We start from the raw sequence: 20,792 nt of genomic DNA, 5'->3' as shown, positions 1-20,792 counted from the left end.
GACTTATATCCACTGTTAGAATATCATAAGGAATAGTTTCTCTGCCCTAAAAATCCTCGGTGTTCCACCCATTTATCCCTCCCTCCTGCCTTCCCTCAGGCCCTTGACAAACCAGTGATCTTTTACTGTCTCTCTCTAGTTTTCCCTTTTCCGGAAGATCGTAGTGTTGGAATCACAATATGTACGCTTTTCAAGCTGGCTTCTTTCACTTAGCAATATGAATTTAAGGTTCCTCTATGTATCTTCAAGATTTTAAAATTCAACCAATAATCCATATTAAACACCTACTACGTGCCAGGCAGAGTGCTAAGTGCTAAGTACACTACAGCACACAAGACAAGCAAGACTGCTGTCCTTGACGTAAGCTGTGGAACTGTCAGATATCCAGTACCCAGCGACAGCAGAGTTTCCAAGGCGACAAGTACTGTCCCTGTTATGCTGAAGGCCTTCTCTTTCTTCCCTGAGAAAATCATTTGTTTACATCATCAACTATGAGGAGAGCAATGGTACCCACAAATGATTTACCATGCTCCCGACTGACCAGTTCCCTCTGGTTAGTGTAACAGGCATGAGTCCTGGTTCACAATGTAGATCCGTTCTAATTCTTGACTACAGAATTTGATGAAGCATTGACAGGAAACTGCCCCCAAAGGTGATCTCCACCTATTTACTTAGCACATTTGGATCTTTCTTCCTACCAAATGGCTAATCTATATAAATTTATTTTGCCTATAGTCAGTAATAAAACCTACAATTGTAGTTAAACTTCCAAAAAATAATATATGGATCACCAATAATATTGATGCGAATGAAAATTCAAGGATCCTCTGAGTCATCAGCTGGTTTCTTCCCCTGAGATAGGCAAGATGCATCTCGCATGTGCTAGATTTCATTGGATTCACAAAATAAGGAATCTAATTCCAGGCTCAAGTCAGTTCTATTTCATTTAAAAATATTTCATGTTTTAACAGGGGAGGGTATAGCTCAGTGGTACAGTGCGTGCTTAGCATGCACAAGGTCCGGGGTTCAATCCCCAGGACCTCCATTAAAAATAAACCAATAAATAAAGATTGAATTACCATCCCTCCCAAAAATTTTTTAAAATTTCATGCTGTAAGTTATTTATTTATTTATTATTTTTCACTTTAGATGGAACTAAAGAGAGGGATCTCCATTATAATTCATAATAGTTTTAAGTTTTCAGTGAATGCAGGGCATAATTTACCCTAATTGAAGGTATTTATCTTCTGAAAGACCAGATAATGCTAAAAATAGAATATGCTACCAAACAAAGCAGCATTACGTATACCATTAGAAACAATACTGCTAAGAACATGAAAATGTGTAACAAGCAGATCAATGGGTTATGTTAGGTTTCTTTTTTTCTCTTTAAGCCTTGAGGTTTTCTGTCCTATAAGGTATATTTACCGAGTCATGAGAACCAAACCGGTTTTAACCAGATTAGATAATAGACTACATATGATGATATCATGATGCCTGAAGAAATGAACTGGATAATTAAATCTCTGATTAACGCACGAACACAATGGTAATACTGAGATACCCTACTCCTCACTAAATACTTTCATGGATTTTATTTTAAATTCTGAGGCCCACAAAAGAGGACTGTCAAAGTGGTTATTAAATCACAAAGAACATGAACGCCCACAAACAGACAGTTCTTTTCATCCCTACTGCAAGAAAGAAATCTTTAACTGAAAGATAGGAAACCCTGGAAAGGGGCTTTATATGATATATTAATTTTATATCAAGAATGTGCATCTGTTTATGACCAAAAAAAATCTATACCGAGGATAAGAAGGGGACACGATTTCAATTATTCAGGTTGATTATTATTAGTATAAAAAAGAACATTTTAAAATGATACATATTTTAGATAATAGCTTGTTTTTTCCCTTGTGGTCTATTGTCACATGCAGGATGCAGCTGAAGTTCTTTGTCTTGGAGACAATCTGTATTCTTTTTGCTTACAGACCTGTTATATATATATTTTTCCCTCATTAGTCTTCTATCCTTAGATGTCTTAATCATGGCTGCTGTTTTCTTTCCCTCCTTTAATGAGGGAAATAATACACGGAAGGAGAGAAATCTGTGGTCAGATGAGAGGGTGCCTAGGACCTGCCCAGCGCTGGGAGAGGTGCTGCAGGGATGTGGGGTGCTGAGTCTTTTCCTTTAGGCAGAGGGGAAATGAGCCAGTGCCACCTGGGGTCATCATTGGAGCCCAAGGCTCAGGGAAAATCAGTCATACAGATCCTGTCTGTATTTAAAATTCTGATATCATCAAATATCATTATCCATGTTTTGCATTCATTTTGATTTTTAATACGTTTACCTAAACTATTATATAATATAAATATTATACAGTGAAAAACTATTCAAGCTGTACTAGACATGTACATGCTGTAAGACATGTATTTTAAAAGGTGGTTGGAATATTCTAGGTTAAAAAAGACTAAAGAGATAACCAAATGCAAAAGTGAAAATTGTTTGGGTACTGATCTGAAAATACTTGATTACTGAGTTTTTTGGTGCTCTCTTAAAATTTGTATCTCAGGTGAGGGCCTCCTTTGCCTCCTCCTCTTCCCAGCCTGGAAACTGACAACAGGGGCAGTGCAAACCACAGGCTGGACGGTCTCAAGGGGAGGAAGACACACCTTTGCTGAGAGTCATCAGCAAAGTTTTCAGAAGAAGCCTTAAGAGGTGAGTGGAATTTCTGCCCCACCAGGGACAGGTGAAGGGAGAGGGGAGCACATGTGAACAGCAGGCATCTTAAGCAGAAAGAACGTGAAGGACGTGGGCACCAGCAGTGCAGGCATGAGGTCTGCAAATCACAGGCTGACCAGTCAATCTGGGAGTGGGCTGTGTATCAGGTAGTAACGAGAGAAAAAGCTGAAAAGAGAAATTTAGATCCTTCCGTGAACTGCTTCTACGTTTAATTCAGGAGGCAATGGGGAGCTACTGAGAATTTTTTCTTTTGGTTTTTAAATTAAAATGCATTTTCAATGTTTCCTTAAATTATTTTCAGGCACTTTCATAGAAGTAGTTTAAAACTTAAAATGCATTTTTGCTATTGTTCAAGATATATGCCTCTCCTAAATGCTGTGTGAAATGATAGGAGTGAAAACAGGATATCAGAGAAATTTAGAAGCAAGTAGGACAAAGCCTTGGTGACTGATAGTGAGCACAATTCCTGTGCAGCCTGATTTTTCCATGATAGTTGCAATCCAAAATTTTCTGTCCTATTATTTTCATTAGTACATTCTGTCTCCCCCACCAGCTTTTTAACAGCTTTGTTAGGTTGTAATTGATATACAATAAATGGCTCATATTTAAAATGTACAGTTTATCAGTCTGACATATGCACACAACTGTAAAACCATCACTGCAATCAAATAATGCACATATCTTCACCCCAAAGTTTCCTCAGAATCCTTTGCAATCCAGCCCTCCTTCCTCTCACCTCTGCCCTCTTTCCCAGGGAACCACTGATCGCCTTTTCATCACCATAAATTAGTTTGCATTTTTCAGAATTTTACGTATATGAAATTATGCAATATGTATTGAATATAATACATTCTGCAAGATGCATTTTTAAAAGGTGGAGGAATGTTCTAGACTAAAAGAGACTAAAGAGCCATAACAATGAAACGCAATGGGTGAAATTTGATTGGATGCTGGTATGAAAATACTAAAGACAACTAGGGAAAATCTGAATTGGACTGGATACTACATGACACTAGGGAATAACTATCAGTTCTCTTGGGTGTGAAACTTGTATCTTTTTGTAGAGGAATATCCTAACATTGCATTTAAGTGTAAACTGTCATGGTTTCTGCAATTTACATGCTAATAATTCAGGAAGATAATTAAATAAAGCCATATGGCAATATCTTAACAACTGTTGAATAAATCTACATTGTGGGTACAGAGGTGTTTATAAAAGTTCTTTTCAACTTCTTAGCATGTTTGAACTTTTTTAATAATAAAAGTTGAGGAGGAGGGGAAGGACAGAAAATTAAATACTGAGATTCTCCTGGAAAATCTAGGCTATAATCAATCACCACGTTTTTTCTTCCTACTTCCAAATCTCTCACTGATATCCTCTGTATACTCAATCTCATCACCCCACCCCTGATCTGAAATTAACATATATCTCAACCAAGAGCAACAGTGAATCTTGACCTTCACTTCACATCATATATAAAAATTAATTTAATGACCATAGACCTAAATGTATAAGCTAAAACTATAAAATTTCTAAAAGAAAACAGAGAAGTGTAACATAGTGACCTTGAGTTTCACAAAGATTTCTTAAATATAACATAAAAAGCTTAAACTATAAAAGAAAAAAATCAATAAGTTGGATTTCATAAAAATTAAAATATAAATTAAAATCACAACGAGATACCACTCACTACACACCTGATAGAATGGATAAAATTAGAGAGACTGATGACAACAAGTGTTGGGAAGGATGTGGAGCAACTGGAATCTCTCAATGTACTGCTGTGGAATGCTAAATGGTAAAACCACTTTGGAAAACAATTAAACAACCTCTTAAAAAGTTAGACATGTACCAACCAAATGACTCAGCCATTCAATACTTAGATGTTGACCCAAGAGAAATGAAAGCACTTGCCCAAATAAAAACTTGTTCACAAATGTTCATATTAGCTTTATTTGTAATAGCCAAAACAGAGAGTAACTCCAATATCCATCAACTGGTGAACAGATAAACAAATTGTAGTATACTACACAATGGAATTCAGCAACAAAAAAGAATGAATTGTTGATACAGGAGAAGGAAAAAATATCCTCAAAATAATTATGCAGGAGAAAACCTACATAACCTTGCGTATGGCAATGACTTTTTAGCTATAACACCAAAAGCATGATCAATGAAATAAATAATAAACTTTAGTTCATCAAAATAAAAAATGTCTGTCAAAGACAACGTCAAGAGAATGAGAAGACAAGGCACAGACTGTAACAAAATATTTGCAAAAGACACATCTCATAAAGGACTCTTATCCAAAACATACAAAGGACTAATAAATTTCAACAATAAGAAAAACAACCAGGTTAAAAAAATGATCTGAAGACCTTAATAGACACCTCACCTAAAGAGATACACAGATAGCAAATATGCATATGAAAAGATGTTCAACATCATATGTCATCAGGGAATTGCTAGTTGAAACAACGAGATACCACTACACATGTATTTAGAATGGCCAAAATCTGGAACACTGACAACACCATGTGCTGGCAAGGATGTGGAGCAACAGGAACTCTCATTCATTGCTTGTGGGAACGCAAAATGGCATAGCTACTTTGGAGGACAGTTTGATGGTTTCTTTACCATATGCTCTAGCCATTGTATTCCATGGTATTTACCCACAGGAGTTGTAAATTTATCTTCACACAAAAACCTGCACAAAGATATTTATAATAGCTTCATCCATAATTGTCAAAATCTGAAAGCAACCAAGATGTCCTTCAGTAAGTGAGTGGTTAAGTAAACTGCTGAACATCCAGAGAATGGAGTATTACTCAGGGCTAAAAAGAAATGACCTATCTCACCATGAAAAGACATGGAGGAATCTTAAATGAGTATTACTAAGTGAAAGGCAGCCACTTTGAAAAGGCTATATGCTGTCTGATTCCAACTATATGACATTCTGGAAAAGGTAAAACTGTGGAGACAGTAAAAAGATTGGTGGTTGTCAGGATGTAGCAGAGAGAGCAGAATGAATAGGTGAAGAACAGAAGATTTTAGGGCAGTGAAATAATTCTGTATGATATTATAATAGTGCATATGTGTCGTTATACATTTGTCCAAACCTACAGAATGTATGACACTAAGAGTGGACCTAACGTCATCTCTGGACCCTGGTGGGGGATGTTGATAATGGGGGAGGCTATGCATGTGTGAGGGCAGGGGATGTATGAAGGAATCTCTGTATCTTTCTCTTGATTGTGCTGTGAACCTAGAACTGCTCTAAAAATAAAGTTGAATTAAAAAAAAACATGCCAAGTGAAAGCAGCCAGACAAAAAAAACTTCTTTGATTATTTCCTTATGGTGGTGTTTAACTTAGATCTCAATGCTTTGGAAGTTAAGTCTAAAAGCTTGATTTATTTTTGGCAAGAATACTTCATAGATCATGCTGTGTAATTCATATTGCATCACATGAGGAGGTAAATAGATTGTTCCACTGCGTAATACTACATGTGATCATTTGGTTAAGGTGGTGATTGCCAGATCTCTCCTCCAGGAAGGTATATTTTTTCCTTTGCAATTAGCAAGTGATCTATGGGCTGTACATTAGCAACAAGTGAGTATCTCGTCTGCACTAATCGTCTCCTAACATTTGTGTCCACTGATAATCCTTGCCTGAACTGATTATTTTATTTTAAAAAACTTATTTTAAAGCATTAATTTTAAAATTCTATTATTATTTCTCAGTGAATTAGCTGGCTTCCTTCCTAATCAACTGAGACTGAAAAGTTTTTGAATGGAACAACTTTCCCATGTTTATTTCCCTTGACAAATCATGCTCATCCTTCATGGTTCTGCTCAGTGAGCCCCTCTTTGAAATCCTAACCTCCTTCTCCTTCCTAACTTCCTAACTACAGATGCTAAGTGTTTTCAAGCCATGTTGCAAATATTACATTTTTTTTCATTCACTCACTCATTCAAAAATACTTACTGTTTCCATGCCATGTTCTAGGCACTGTTCTAGGAATGGGGCACATAGTAGTGAATAAATCAGATGAAGTCTCTGGCTTATATTGTAGTGTATATGTTGGGGGGAGGCTATAAATAAATAAATATAAGCATAAGAGAATGCCAGGTAGAAATACTAGTGTAAAGGGGGGAAAAAGCAATGGAAGAAGGAAGGGTAATGATGGGGCATGTGTTATTTTAGGTAGGAAGTCCAGGAAGGTATAGCTGACAGCCATTAACACCCTGCCCACATTCCCTAAGCACTCTGGAACAATCCAGTCCAAGCTAACCTTACTGGATGCACCTGTAACTCACTGCCTGTGGCCTGAGGGCTTCTCTCTATCTGTTTTTGTGACAGGCCCATGCTTGAGGAAAAGCCCTCAGCCAATGGCCAACAGGAGTTGAAGGACAAACATCCCGCTTCCCTGGCCCCTTGGGTGGGACAGCTCTGATGCGAGATCCCTGCTTCCCAGAGGGTCCCTGCAGGTTGAGCCCCTGCTGTCCTCAGCAGTACGCTGCTCACTAAAGTGCTCTGTATTGTTTCCTTCCCTCTGCGCTCTGACTTCTCCACTCCTCTACCACTGCTTCCTGGCACCGCATTTTACTCTTCCAGCATACCAACTGCACTCAGGTCCTTAGGTTTTGGAGGGACACAGCCTAAGCCAGTAGGTCCTAGAAGTGATGCCAGGAAGGAGACTCTCAGAACAGGATTCTAGAATTGGATCACTTGCTGATCAGATGGCAACTGAGACCCTGTTACTGTTGGTAAGGGAGGTCACAGTCATGTCCGGCATGGTGTAGCATCACTGTTACTGAGTCTTACCTGGGCTGAACTGGGCCGGTGTGCAGGTGTAAGGAAAGTTTGGCCAATAGAATAGCTCTTGACCCGAATTGGGGCAAAGGCAATGATTAGGATTCCGGAGTTGGTTTGTTGTTGTCAACCACTGGAGGAGCCATGAGAAAAGGGAAAAACAGGCTCAGATCAGGTAATGATTAATTTAGAACCTGGGTTGAAAGGAAGCCAGAAATCTCCCATGGCCTCTTTTAAAGGGGATCTCATCTCCTGCAGACAGAGGGTGGGCTGAACTGAAAAATAAGACCTCAGATTTGATCTTAAGTACAGCAGAACTAAAGAGGAGGTTGAGTTCACAGCCCAGAGGTTTCTTATGCTGAAGTCAGGGATGTGAAAGGAAAGGAGAGGGGCACTGGCACTTCAGGTGGGGATATTTGGGTAGATGGGACTCAGGACTTAATTCCCTAGCTTTCTCTGAAGAATCTGAGCCAGAATTCTCAGCAGCTCTACCTCTTACTGGAGGAAACCGGTCTCCAATTGCCTGGAGATTGTGCAAAGGGCTCACCTAGGGCAGATTCCTTGCAAGATGATGCTTGTCTGTAAGATCTTTCCTTGCCTCTTTTTATTGCTCCTAGACCAATAATTAGAAGACTTATTATGAGCCAAGTAGAGAAATAGTCCTGTGTGATGAAAGAGATTATTCACCCAAAGCACTGCAGGACCTGGCAGTGTTAATGCACCAGCAGGAACTGGGAGAATTTGCTTGGAAATGGAATGAAAGGTGCTGGATCAGGGAGGGCAGACTGTAAGTCAGTGACTGAAGACTTAATATCTTGGTAGAACGCCTAGAACTATACCTAGTGCATTGCAGGAATAGCTCCTTGAAACTTGAAAACAATGATGAGATGGAGATGCTGGAATTTCTTAGAAGAAAGATGAGAAAGGGGTAAAAATATTCAAACAGGGGAGATTTAAGAATGCATTTATTTTGTAATACCAGAGAATCCACCAAACACTACCATGTCACCATGTTCCCTGGGAGGGTTCGGAGGGCACTGTCTTCACTAAAATAAGGAATGTGCTAGTACATTCTGAGAACTCAGAATTGCTTGTCCTCTAGATTAAGATTGTTGCCCCATAGTCAATGGGAATAGCAGGATTCAAGGGGCCAGGTTGGCAGTACTAGACCCTCAGAGGCAACAGGGATGCACTTATGGTCACATACATCAACCTGAATAAATCTTAGGGACCTAAGATGGGGGTGGGAAGTGGGTCCTAGAAGAACTCATGTTATTCAGATTTTTAAAACATGTGAAGTGAAAATGTAGGAGAGAGGGGGGGGGGGGAAAGTGTGTGTGTGTGTGTGTGTGTGCGTGTGAGAGAGAGAGAGAAATTCACCTGCCTTTCCCTCATCTAATGTGGCTTCCTGAGAGGCAACCATTTTCAAGTCTTTAGGTGTTTTTCCCCTTCATATCTGCATCTAAATAACATGCTGATATAGATGTCATGATTTTTCAAACCAAGACATCATCTATGAAGTTTCTGTTATTAAAGATGAGGTTTAATTATCTATGTGCACACACACACACACACACACACACACACACACACACACACACACACACAGCACTATCCCACGCCTTTCCTCTTACAATTTTATCACAATCTGTGATAATTTTCTTTTTTCCGTATTGTCTCAGTTTTCTCCAGGTTCATTTCTTTTTTGCTTTCATATTAGACTTTCCTCAAATGTCTGGTGATCCTTGGCTGTCCATTCATAAGAAAAAGCCTTTTTCCACTTTACCCTGCGCCCATGCCTTCAGGGGTGACTAGTGACTTCCATTTTTGACATTTTCTAGGGTTTCACATGAGGGATTAGCTGGTTATCGCTGGACACTCTGCTGCAGGAACTTAGGTTTCGCTCCATTTTTCCTTAGTTACTCTTTGTCTATCTACTTTCTATCTTCTAGAATTTCCTGACATCTCCTCTCTGCTGTCATTTTGTCTCCTGTTCTCTTCGTACTTTTTATGCTTTTTTTTATTCCTTTACTATTATTTTCAGGGCTTTTGAGAGGAAGTGGAGACAAACACAGGTTTTTAAACCATAGTCTACACTTTTTTTTAAAGGAACATTTATTTTCATTTATTTTTAATTTATGTAAGTGGTTGTTAACATTCTCATTTTTGGGTGGGGACATTGAGTCTTTTTTATTTTTACATTTCTAATTTTGATTTCTCTTGGGTTTTTATTATTAGTCAATAAGTAATGGTTAGTATCAGCTCAATGCAAATGAATAAAAATATCCCTATTTTTCTAGTTGCCTCTGTCAAAGCCTCTTTTACATTGAAAACCTTATGAGTAAAATGTTATGAATGTTATGAATAAGAAGAGTAATAAAACATTTCTTACTTAAGTATCACATCTGAAGACATTTGTGCTTAGAGCAAGGTGAGGAGGGTGTACACACGGGTGAAGGACATATGTGGAGTCACACGGAGGATGGCCCCGCATGTGGTACAAAGCCTGTGCAGGGAGAGGCAAGGATCTGTGCAGGGCGGGGTGGGGAACAACACAGATCCCAAACAAGGTGAAGGGTGTGGGGTGGCCTGTGTTGAGGCGGGTGAGAGAGTGTTGACCTGTGTGGATGTCAGGGCACCGGGGTCTGAGTACAGGCAGGGCATCCTCATGGGAAGGGGGCAGGGACAGTGGTGCAGGTTTGATTATATGCTAAGGGACTGATCAGATAAGTAAATATAATAAGGGGGGGAGGGTGTAGATCAGTGGTAGAGTTTGTGTTTAGCATGAACGAGATCCTGGGTTCAATCCCCAGTACCTCTGCTAAAAAAAACAGTTTAAAAATAAACAAACAAATAAATAAACCTAATTACCCACCCCTACCCAAAATAAGTAAATATATTAAGGGTAATGAGAGCCAGGATTCTCACTGTTGGAGAATGAAGCCATAAACATGGAAAGGGAAAACTGGAGTATACCTTCAGGATTAGAATTAGAAGTTACCAGTGTGAACTCATAGATTGCAATGTATCTATATCTATATGGCATCAATATTGACATACAGACGTAAATGTGTATGTGTGTGTGTGTTATGTGTTCCCTAGCTCCATCCGTCAAGGGAAGCCCGAGAGCTGTGAATTCAAACTCCAACCAGCAGACCTCCTCAAGTTGTGGATTCTATATACCATGTGCCATGTAAAGGAACCAGGGCTTTTGGTAGGGTGCAAAATTAAGCATATAAAAATACAGCAAATATTTAGTAGACAAGAAATTATTGCATGGGACATGACTCCACTAAATATTTATTCATTATTTACCTGAAATTCATATTTAACTGATTAACCTCTACTTTATTTGGTAACCCTATTCCTGGGAGAAATGACCACTTGCAACACTGGGGCAGGGAAGGACAACATGAGCCTGGAACATTCTGTTGTGCTAGAAAAAAAGAAAATACTCATCGACTGATGGGACAGAACGACACAAGAGCCAATTTGAAGGGGTTCCCAATGGCCAAAAAAGGGACAATGTAAGCATCAAAATAAATAATAACATAACAGATTATAACCTCCTGAGCAAAATAGGAAACCATGAGCCCATATTGATATAAATAAGAGTAAAACGAAAGCTTGAAAAGGAATAAGATATTTATTTAGATCTAAAGTGTTTCATTACAAAAGTAATACCTGTTAATTCCAAATGGAAAAAATAGTAACTTTATTTTGGAGTTCTTTCACTGTGGAGAAGCCTGGCAGGCACCATTTTAATCAAGAGATTAAAGTGTACAACATCAGTAATGGGACAATTTGAAACAGCGTTTTTTGGAAGGATATTCCATAAAACAACTAGCTGCAATCTTCAAAAGTATCAAGGTCATGAAAATCAAAGAAAGACTAAAGAAGCATTTCTGACTAAAGGACACTAAAGAGATGTGACAATTAAATGCAATACACATTCTGAAGGGTATCTTTTTTTTTTTTTTTTTTTTTTGCTATAAAGGATATTACTGGGACAACTGATGAAATTTAATAAAGGTCTCAGGATTGGGTAATATGAATGATCCATGTTTACTTCCTGATTTTGATGGCTGTGTTGTGATTATGTATGCGGGAGAGTGACCGAAGCACCCTGTTAAGTATTTGGGGGTGTCGGGGCATCAGGTTAGTAACACATTCCCAAATAAGGGTTCAAGATAAAAAAGTTCTTTATACTGTACTAATCTTCTGTAAGTTTCAGATTGTTTTAAACTAAATAAAAATAATTTGTGGTTGTAAAAGGGAAATTAATCATCATTCTTACACATGGGTCTAAAAAAAGAGCTTAAAATGTCACTAATATGATGTGTTTTGCAATGATAATGTAAGAAATTAAAATCCAGTCATCTAGAGATCACAAATTAATTTATTAAAAATGATCCTGGAATTACATAGCTAGAAGTTTTAAACTTTAAGAAGCCAAAAAGAAAGTTCTAGGTATTACTGATATTTGCATGCCAAGCATTGGGGAAATTGCTATTTAAAACAAAAACTATGGTAGAAATGTCTGTGGTTTATAACACTGGCATTTCATCTCTGGGGTAGATGTGCTTCTTAAGAAAAACATCTTTTAGGGCGTTATGGACTGAATGTTCACATGTTGAAATCCTATTCTGTCCCTCCTCTGCCTTTTCCCTCTTGTAAGGTGCTAAATGGTATTAAGAGGTGAGGCCTTTGGGAGGTGATCAAAATTGGATGAGGTCATGAAGATGGAGCTCTCCTGAATGGGATTAGTGACCTTATAAGAGTTAGGAGAGAGATTGCTGCCCTCTGCTCTCCATCACATGAGGACACAGTGAGAAGTCAGCAGTCTGCAACCTGGACAAAGGCTCTACCTGGCCATGCTGCCACCCTGATCTCAGACTTCCAGCCTCCAGAACTGTGGGGAATAAATTTCTGTTGTTTGTAAGCCACCTAGTCTATGGTAAATTGTTACAGCAGTCAGAACAGACTAACACAAAGCATGTCAGACCCTGTTAATTTTCTACTCCTTGTCTATTCTTCCTGCCTTCCTTAGTTACAGAACGCCAACCTCACTTTGGGCAACAATGCCCAGCTAGAACAGTCCTCAGCCTTCTTTAGATCTAGCTGTGGCCCTCAGACACCTCTATCAACGAGACCTAAAGAGAAGTGTGCTGGAAACATGGGGAGAAGGATCAGCTTTTCCTCCCATGGGCATCACCCTTTCCCCTTCTTCCCGGTCTGCAGTCTGGATGTGATTCTGGAGGAAATGCTGCCTCATTAGGCAACAGGCTTGATGATAAAAATCAACACGACATGGATGGCAATGGTGGCAAGGGAAGAAAAACAGCCCGGGTACTTGATGGCCTTACTGAGCTGCTGCGCCAACTTTGGACTCCCTGCTAGTGGAGTTTTTAATTAAGAGAAACAGTAAACCCTCTACATGTTTATGCCAGTTGGGTTTTCTGTTATTTGCATCTGTATACAGTATTAATGGCGAGTTTGATGGGCTTTTGTCAGAGGTGGCCTGGAGACCCAAGACAGTTGAATTGTTTGTTTAGTTAAGTAAAAATAATCTTGTATTTAAGGAGACTTCTCTGGAGAGATGTGAACAGGCTGTGGGGGCTAGAGTAGCAAATACAGTGTGATTGGAAGAGACCTAAGGAAAGATGTAATACGGGAGAAATGCTCTAAGGTCCCAACTGGCCAATAGCTCTAGGAAAAGTTGTAACTGATGTTGATTTTGAAGTTGTTTCCTGCGTTATAAGTTGGTTCTTAAACTAGAATAATCATTTGTTACCCTTCAACCTAAAAGTCCGCTATGTAGAACAGCCTTATGTTGATGAAATGAAATAGTAGTGTCCAGTGTGGGGCAGGCTTTAAAATAATTTGAAGATGCCACCCACAGTGGAGGGAGCTGGCTCTGAACTTCTCATAGCATGTAAGATGGTAGGTCATAAGATTTTATTCGGTTATTAAAAGAAACATCCATGCTGGAATGAAAGGCTGGAGAACATGAGGATATCTTCATCCCTGAAATGGAAGCCGATTTGTTGAAATGGAAACCTTGGACAAATATCTGGAGGGTGCCAATGTTCTAATATGTGGTACTTTCACAGAAGGGTCGAGCCCTAGGGGTTTTCTTTTCCCTAAAAGTTCTTTTATAGTTTGGATTAGAATTCAGAACTCTCATTTCTATAAAGACAATATAACAAAAAGGGGTTGCATTCTCATGGACAGGTCACAAAAGCTTATGTAACTCAACCTCATTCGACTAGAATACTAACATAATGACTTGCTATACTTTATGTTTCTAAATGAAAAATTGGTATTAAACTTAGCAACTTAACTTTGTATGTTTTGCTCTGTTCACCGATTTAGGTCAGATAGCATTTCTCCAAGTAGCAACTAAGGAATCTGGACTCCTAGCATGTGATCCAATATCTGAACATCCTTTGCTTCTAAGCCTTGTAGATAGGGGAGCTGATTATCTCATGGGAAACTTTAGGGATCAAGCCTGGCCATGACGTACTTCTGCCCACATTCTGCTGGCCAGACTAATCACATGGCTCTAGCCTAAGTACGAGGGAGGCTGGGAAATAAAGTCTTCCTTTGTGGCCAGGAAGAGGAAAAAAGAACGTGGGCATCTTGCACCTACTTTGCAAGGTTTTGTGAAGATTAAATGAAATAACTTTATATTCTAGATTCTTGAAGTATGTCCTTTCCTTCCTTTGGAATCAGCTAAGTACACATTAGTGGTGGCAGGTTGCAGTGGTGGTGGGTTCTGGTGCGAAGGACTCCTAGCGACAGAGTTTCAGTAAAGGAAATCAGGTGCAGATTCCGGTAGAGTTAAGCAGAGGTGGTAGCCTGAAAGATGGGTGGAGAATAAAAGAAAATAAGAATTGTGAGTTAGATGCTCTTGAAAGGGTTCCTAGAAAGGACAAAGAGGTAATAAGAGTTTGGCTGGGAGAAAGATCAGAGCCTTCTAGGGGAAGCATGGTGGGGCAAAGGTGAAGAAAATTTATAGGTTCCTTTTGGAAAATAAGGGAGTGCTCAGTACCTCAGTGAGTGATTCCCCCAACTATTAAAGCTGCATTGAGTCAAAGGCTGAGAAAAAGCTACTGGAGAAAAGATCATCCCTTACTAAAAATACATAATGCTCTTAGACTTATAAGAAAAAAAAAGAAATGATATAATGTAAAGGAATTATTTCCAAACAGTATTGAAGAGTCCAGTTTTTAGTTTCCCTAAAAATATTTATATTAAAATTTTTTTAGGGGAGAGGTAATTAGGTTTATTTACTAATTTTTTTTAAAATGGAGGTACTGAGGATTGAATCTAGGACCTTGTGCATGCTGAGCATATGCTCTACCACTAAGCTATACCCTCCCCTCTCCTAATATGATTGAAGAATGCAATCTGTGAACCTTGATTGGATCCAGGTTGGGGGAGGACACAAGCTATCAAAAATATTGTTGGGATTTTACGCATGAAAATTGCTAAGAGAGTAGATCTTAAATGATGTTTCGCCTGCCCTCTTACCACGCCGAAAACACACACACAAAGGTAACTATGTGAGGTGATGGGTTTGCCAACTAACCTTATTGTGGTAATCATTTCACAATACATAGGCATATCAAATCATCATGTGGTACACCTTAAACTTACACAATGTTATTTGTCAATTATATCCCTCTAAAGCTGTAAAAAGAATGTTGAGACAATTAGGGAAATTTATTTTTATTTTTTAAATTGACGTACAGTTGATTTACAATGTTGTTTTAGTTTCTAGGGTATAGCACAGTGACTCAACTATACATATATATTCTTTTTCATTACAGGTTATTATAAGCTACTGAATATAGTACCCTGTGTATACAGTAGGACCCTGCTGTTTATTTTGTATAGGGGAATTTAAATGTGAATTAAATTCAGATATAGATTTTTGTTAATTTTTTCAGGTCTACTAAAGGTTGGAGTTAGGTATATCCTTCTTCTTAAGTGATCCCTGCTAAAGTATCACCTAAGAAAAAAGATGAAGCATCATGATGCCTGCAACTTAGTTTCAAATGGTTCAGAAAAATACATAAAGCAAACAGCAAAATGTTAACAATGACCAAATCTAGATGAAAAGTGTATGAACACAAATTATTCTTTCAATTTTTCTGTATTTTTAAAAATTGTCATAATGAAAATCTGAAAAATGACAATCGGATCGATGGTTTCCAGCATGTGATCATTTATTTGCTTATCAACAGAACAAAGCAGCCACCCATTTATTCACCAGATGATTATGCAGAATATAGATCGAATAGTAGATGGTAGTAGCTGGGGTCAAGTATTAAGCCTGGGACATACTGGACTAGACTGTAAACTCCATGAAGCCAGGGACATCATTCTTTTCACCATTATATGTCCAGCACTTAGTTCAGTGCTAAGAAATAGTGGGTGATAAGTAAATTTCTTTTCACTGAATGGTGAAGTAACTGTGAAAATCCTTATGTTTTCTACGTATCACTGCTTTTTGGAAGACAAAAAAATACAAATAGTGTTTATGTATCTAGTACCTCTGGCAACTACTGACTGTTAATTCAATAACTCAACTTTGAATTTCAAGCCAAAACATTTAGAAAACTTTGCTTTTCAGAGCTAAGTTATATCTAAGCCTACCTTAATGTTTTTATGAAGTTCTTTTCTTTAAGGTGGTTTTCACTCAGTATTTTATTTTAAAAATAACTGCTAGATTTTATTAGATAAAAATATTTAGTGACTATTAATGATAAAACCAAATCAAGGCTTCTTCTGAAACTTTATACAGTTAAATTATCAAATATTACAAGAAATTCAAAGTTACCTTACTAATTTATTTTCTATTAAAAGTAGTAGTCATCTGTCATTCAGTTTTAGAATCACTCCTTTTGCAAACCTAGATGATGATAAAGGCCACAAAGGGACAATCTCATGACACGGTTGCTAAGTTTCTAGACTGATTTGTTCCTGTATATGAAAATGTCATTAAGTTCTGATATTCTCTAGCATTTTTAACAGCATTATGGAATTATTAGGGAGCTGATCAAATCCAAAGGCCTTTTCTGCATCATTTGACACTACCAATCACTGCTTTCTTTTGTGTAACTCTTTTTTTCAGATATTGAAGAAGTATGATAATTGTCTGAAGAGGCCATGGGGCCTAGTGACAGACTAGCTATAAGGGATGAAAGGGGGCGGGGGGAACCTTCTTTTTTAAAAGCCAGGTTCCATGTAACCTCTTTTAAGCACTATTATTTATATTAGTCTTCAAAAATTTTATTCTTTTATTTTTATTTATATCAGTCCTAATCTGCTCCTAAAGCTGTTAGGCTTAAAATAAAGTAACCATATCCAGTGGTGGAATAAGAGGTTTGCCATGTTGAAGTGAACAATATTCAATAGCCCAGGGGAATGAATTTACCTTACTGCTCCAGAGACTGAGGTCAGTGTGATATAATGCTAAGTGTACTCTATTTGAAGACTTGGGGCCCACTCCAAGTTTCCTTTTTACTTGCTCTTCTGACTCTGGGTAAGTCATTTAATTTCTCTGGGTCTCATCTTCCTCCAGTCTTAAAATATCACTGACTTTAAACAAAGAACTGAGAGATAAGAATGATAAAATGATAAAAACAATCAAATAGAATATGTTGAGAAAATGTGCCAGGTAGTGACAGGAATGGTATATATTTAATATTAATGAGTGAAATTAAAAAACCAACCAACCATGTATTTTAGCAGGAACTTTAGGGGGAAAGAAAAAGCCACCATGATTTTTACAAAATGAATGAAACTCGGAAATGAAAAAAAATTTGTGCTGGTGAAATAGTTTGTTACATAGTTGCCTATAAAATACAAAGCAATAACAGAGTTCAGTTACACAGATTCCAAGAGAAGAAATATCGACTTTACATTTTTGAGGGAAACCAAGTCACAAACCCCAAACCACCATGAGGGAGTCCAGCAACAATTTAATAATTGAAAGCATAGCATTATTTTGGAATGTAAAAAATATAGTCTCATAGTTCTACTTTTAAGAAGCTTATTATCAAATTGATAAAGAGATAATTAGGCAGGATAATTGTTCTTATTTTGGAAAGACCGTGTCTTAAATATAACTCATCTGGTAGCATTACCTTACCTGAAATATATTATTCAAATGTGGACTATAAAAGGATATTGGAGAATCGGGCATCTTAGAGGTTAGGCATGAAAACGATAACCCACTTCACAAAAGAAGCAGCCCAAATGGCTAGCTGACATATGAGAAGGTCCTCAACAGCATCAGTAATCAAGGAAATGCAAGTTAAAACCACAGTGATTTACTACTACACACCCACCAGATTGGCAAAGCTGAAAGGACTGACTATACCAATGTGGCTGAGGGTGTGAAGCAATGAGGCTCATACACAGCTGGTGTGAGTATAACACTTCAGAAAGCAGCTTGGCATGATTCATTCAAATTTATAGTACACATAACCACTCCCAGGTATATACCATACAGAAACTCATATAGATGTGATGGAATACATATATAAAGAATATTTAAAACAGCGTTCGTAAGAGTCCCAGACTGGAAACAACCCAGATATCCATCAACAATAGAATGGCTAAATAAATTATGGCATATTGCTACAATGAAACACTGTAATATGCAGCAATTAATATGAACAAATTACAGTTATATGAACAACCCAAACAACATATGGATTAAAAATGATGTTGAGCAAAAGTAGTAAGCACAACAGGTTACATATTATGTTGTTCCAAAAGAAAGGGCAAAACCAAACAATATATGATTTAGGGATGCATGCTTGTGATAAAACAATAGAGAAAAAAACAAGGAAATGGTTATCACAAAAGTTAGAATAATGGTTACCTCTAAAAGGGAGGGAAAGAGTTGTGTTCAGGAAGGTCACCGGGGGACTTCTGGGGTGCTGGCAGTGTTCCATTTCTTGATCTGGTTGGTCACACGGAGGTTTCTTTTATAATTATTCATTATATGGAATAACTGCCTTATGCATTTTGAGGTTTATTTCACAATAAAAATGCACAATTAAAAATAAAAAGTAGTTGAATATTGTAGATGGAATATCTGGAAAGAAATTTTGCTAGAAAATTCAGCTTATGAAATCTTTGACAGTAAAAACTGATGTGGGATAAAAAAACGGATTAAATAGTTTCTCGTAAGAGCTCACTTTTTGGTGTAGGAGAAAATCCTACACAAACATCCTTTTGTTATGTTCTAATGTAGTATGTGGATCTTTATCATAAAATGATGATCCAGGGAGAGAACTGTTACCTAAAACCTCAGATTTTTTTGAATTTTGAATGAACTAGCTGTTTTCTTCTCTGGATTAATAAGTAAAAGAACTAAAGAGATGCTGACCAAGTTGGAAATGTATGAACTTCCTTCTCTGCAGTCATCAGTTCCAGCTGTTTCCTCCAGTTATCATACTGGGTGGTGAAGTGGGTGGATCTTGCCTAGTAAACTAGCGCAGCTGTAGCTTTGTTAAGTAGGTGGCTGAGGGGCTCTCAGCACCCAGGTTCTAGGGTGGAGCCACTGACAATGAAACAGACCAGTATGCAGAAGAGCCCCAAGTGGTCACACTTTTCTGGAGGCATCCTCTGCTGGGCTGCAGAGCTCTGATGTTTGCAATCTTTTCCACCAAAGCCCACAGAACTTAAAAGCTGAGGTGCTCAGCTTTACAGAATCCTCTAAATCTGTGTATTTTACTCCTTCAATTTCCATAAAAAAATTAGGAAGAGGGGCAAAATCAAAAACGATTTATTTTGTAGCCATGTGAGGCCATTGCTTGCTGGTCTGATTCCCTGTGAGTCTTATTTGGAAGGACATGGCAGGGATTGGTCGTGAAAAGTCAAATCAAATTAAGGGTAGCTTAAGTAGGACAGCTAACTTGGCTCTTAGAACTCTGGATGAAGGGCAGCTGGGCAGGTTATACTTTCTGAGTCTCTTCTTGCTTCTGCAACATCCGTCTCCCCCCTCCCATCACTTTTTCTGCAGCATTTCAGTAAAAATGAGCCCTTGGAATTATCCAGTTAGAGGTTTCCTTGGTCTACTATTTGCATATGTGGTGGCAGTAGTGGCAGAAACCTTGAACTCCCCAGATCTGTCTGCAAAAACTTGCTGCTTATTCCGAGTTGGAAAGACTTGCAATATCCGCTACTGCCGCTTCCAGAGGACGTATGGCGTGCCGGGGTCCAGAGACAGAATTGTGGAATCTGCTTCCTTTCATCACTGCTGCTTTGATCTCAGTCTCACATTATTTACCAGGACAGGTTCGAGACAGATTTCTGAGGAATCTGGTCCTTTTATCTTAAAATTTCTTTTCCTAGAAAACCACGCTTTCAACTTCATGAGTTTTTACTTGAATTTACTTTCCAGGATAACATCTGTAGGAAAAGCTGCGTAAAGAGTAATAACATTTATCTGAAACATAGGCCAAAATTTTTTTCTTGACGGTAATGGACACTGATTAACAATCTATCAGTTCTCCAAAGCGCCAAACCACAAGCAAGAATGCCTTCTCAAAGGGAGGCACTACTAAATTCTCTTCCTGCAAAAGTCAAAAATCCTTCCACTCTCCGGGAGGATGACTCCCTTCCCTCGTCCCAGCAATCTGCCTCTTTCACTAAAGACTCAGGTTGTGACTTCTCACGGAAGCTTCATCCCCTGTTTTCTTTGGAGTGGAGAACAGGGGGAAGAGGGATGTATTACAACTCTCATCTGTACAATGCTACGCAGTTTACAAAGCGCTTGCACTTCCATCAAACTCCTCTGAGCTCCGGGAGTGAAGGAGGCATTCATTCATTCATCAAACATTTGCTCCGTCTGACCACAAGTTATTGGCCGCTGGGTCTCGCCTCACACCAGGGAAAGGGTGGGGCTCTCGCTCCCCGGAGCAGGTGCCTGGGATCAAGCTGAAAGATAACTTCTCGCTCAGTCGGGCTTTTGAAAGGCCTGTTTGGGGCCAAATGCCTCACCTTCGGGTGGTGCGCGCCCGAGCGGGCTGCCCGGCCTGGGCCTCCTCCTTGCTCGCCAAGGAGCAGTCACCACCTGCTCTGAAGGAAACCGCTACGGAGCAAGCTCTCTCCGCCGCCCTCGGGTCAGGGGTAAGATGAGGCGGCAGCTTAGGCTCCACTCGGCTCCTCCCCTTCCTCTCTTCAGTTCTGACGCGGCCGTAGAGGCG

General features: G+C 38.7%; 1 long non-coding RNA gene across 1 annotated transcript; it reads right to left on the bottom strand.

Moving 5' to 3' along the window:
- Positions 1 to 15,773: 15,773 nt before the first annotated feature.
- LOC116658962 lies at positions 15,774 to 20,770 on the bottom strand. The gene is made up of 2 exons (XR_004314188.1): positions 20,587 to 20,770; positions 15,774 to 20,007 (listed from the first exon to the last, which is right to left on the bottom strand). It is a non-coding gene; the product is annotated as an uncharacterized LOC116658962 (long non-coding RNA).
- Between the last annotated feature and the right edge of the window lie 22 nt (positions 20,771 to 20,792).

This window comes from Camelus ferus, chromosome 2 (genome assembly GCF_009834535.1).
Source record: "Camelus ferus isolate YT-003-E chromosome 2, BCGSAC_Cfer_1.0, whole genome shotgun sequence".
Taxonomy (NCBI): domain Eukaryota; kingdom Metazoa; phylum Chordata; class Mammalia; order Artiodactyla; family Camelidae; genus Camelus; species Camelus ferus.
The sequence above is the reverse complement of the archived record's forward strand: the minus strand, read 5'-3'. Positions and strand labels throughout refer to the sequence as shown.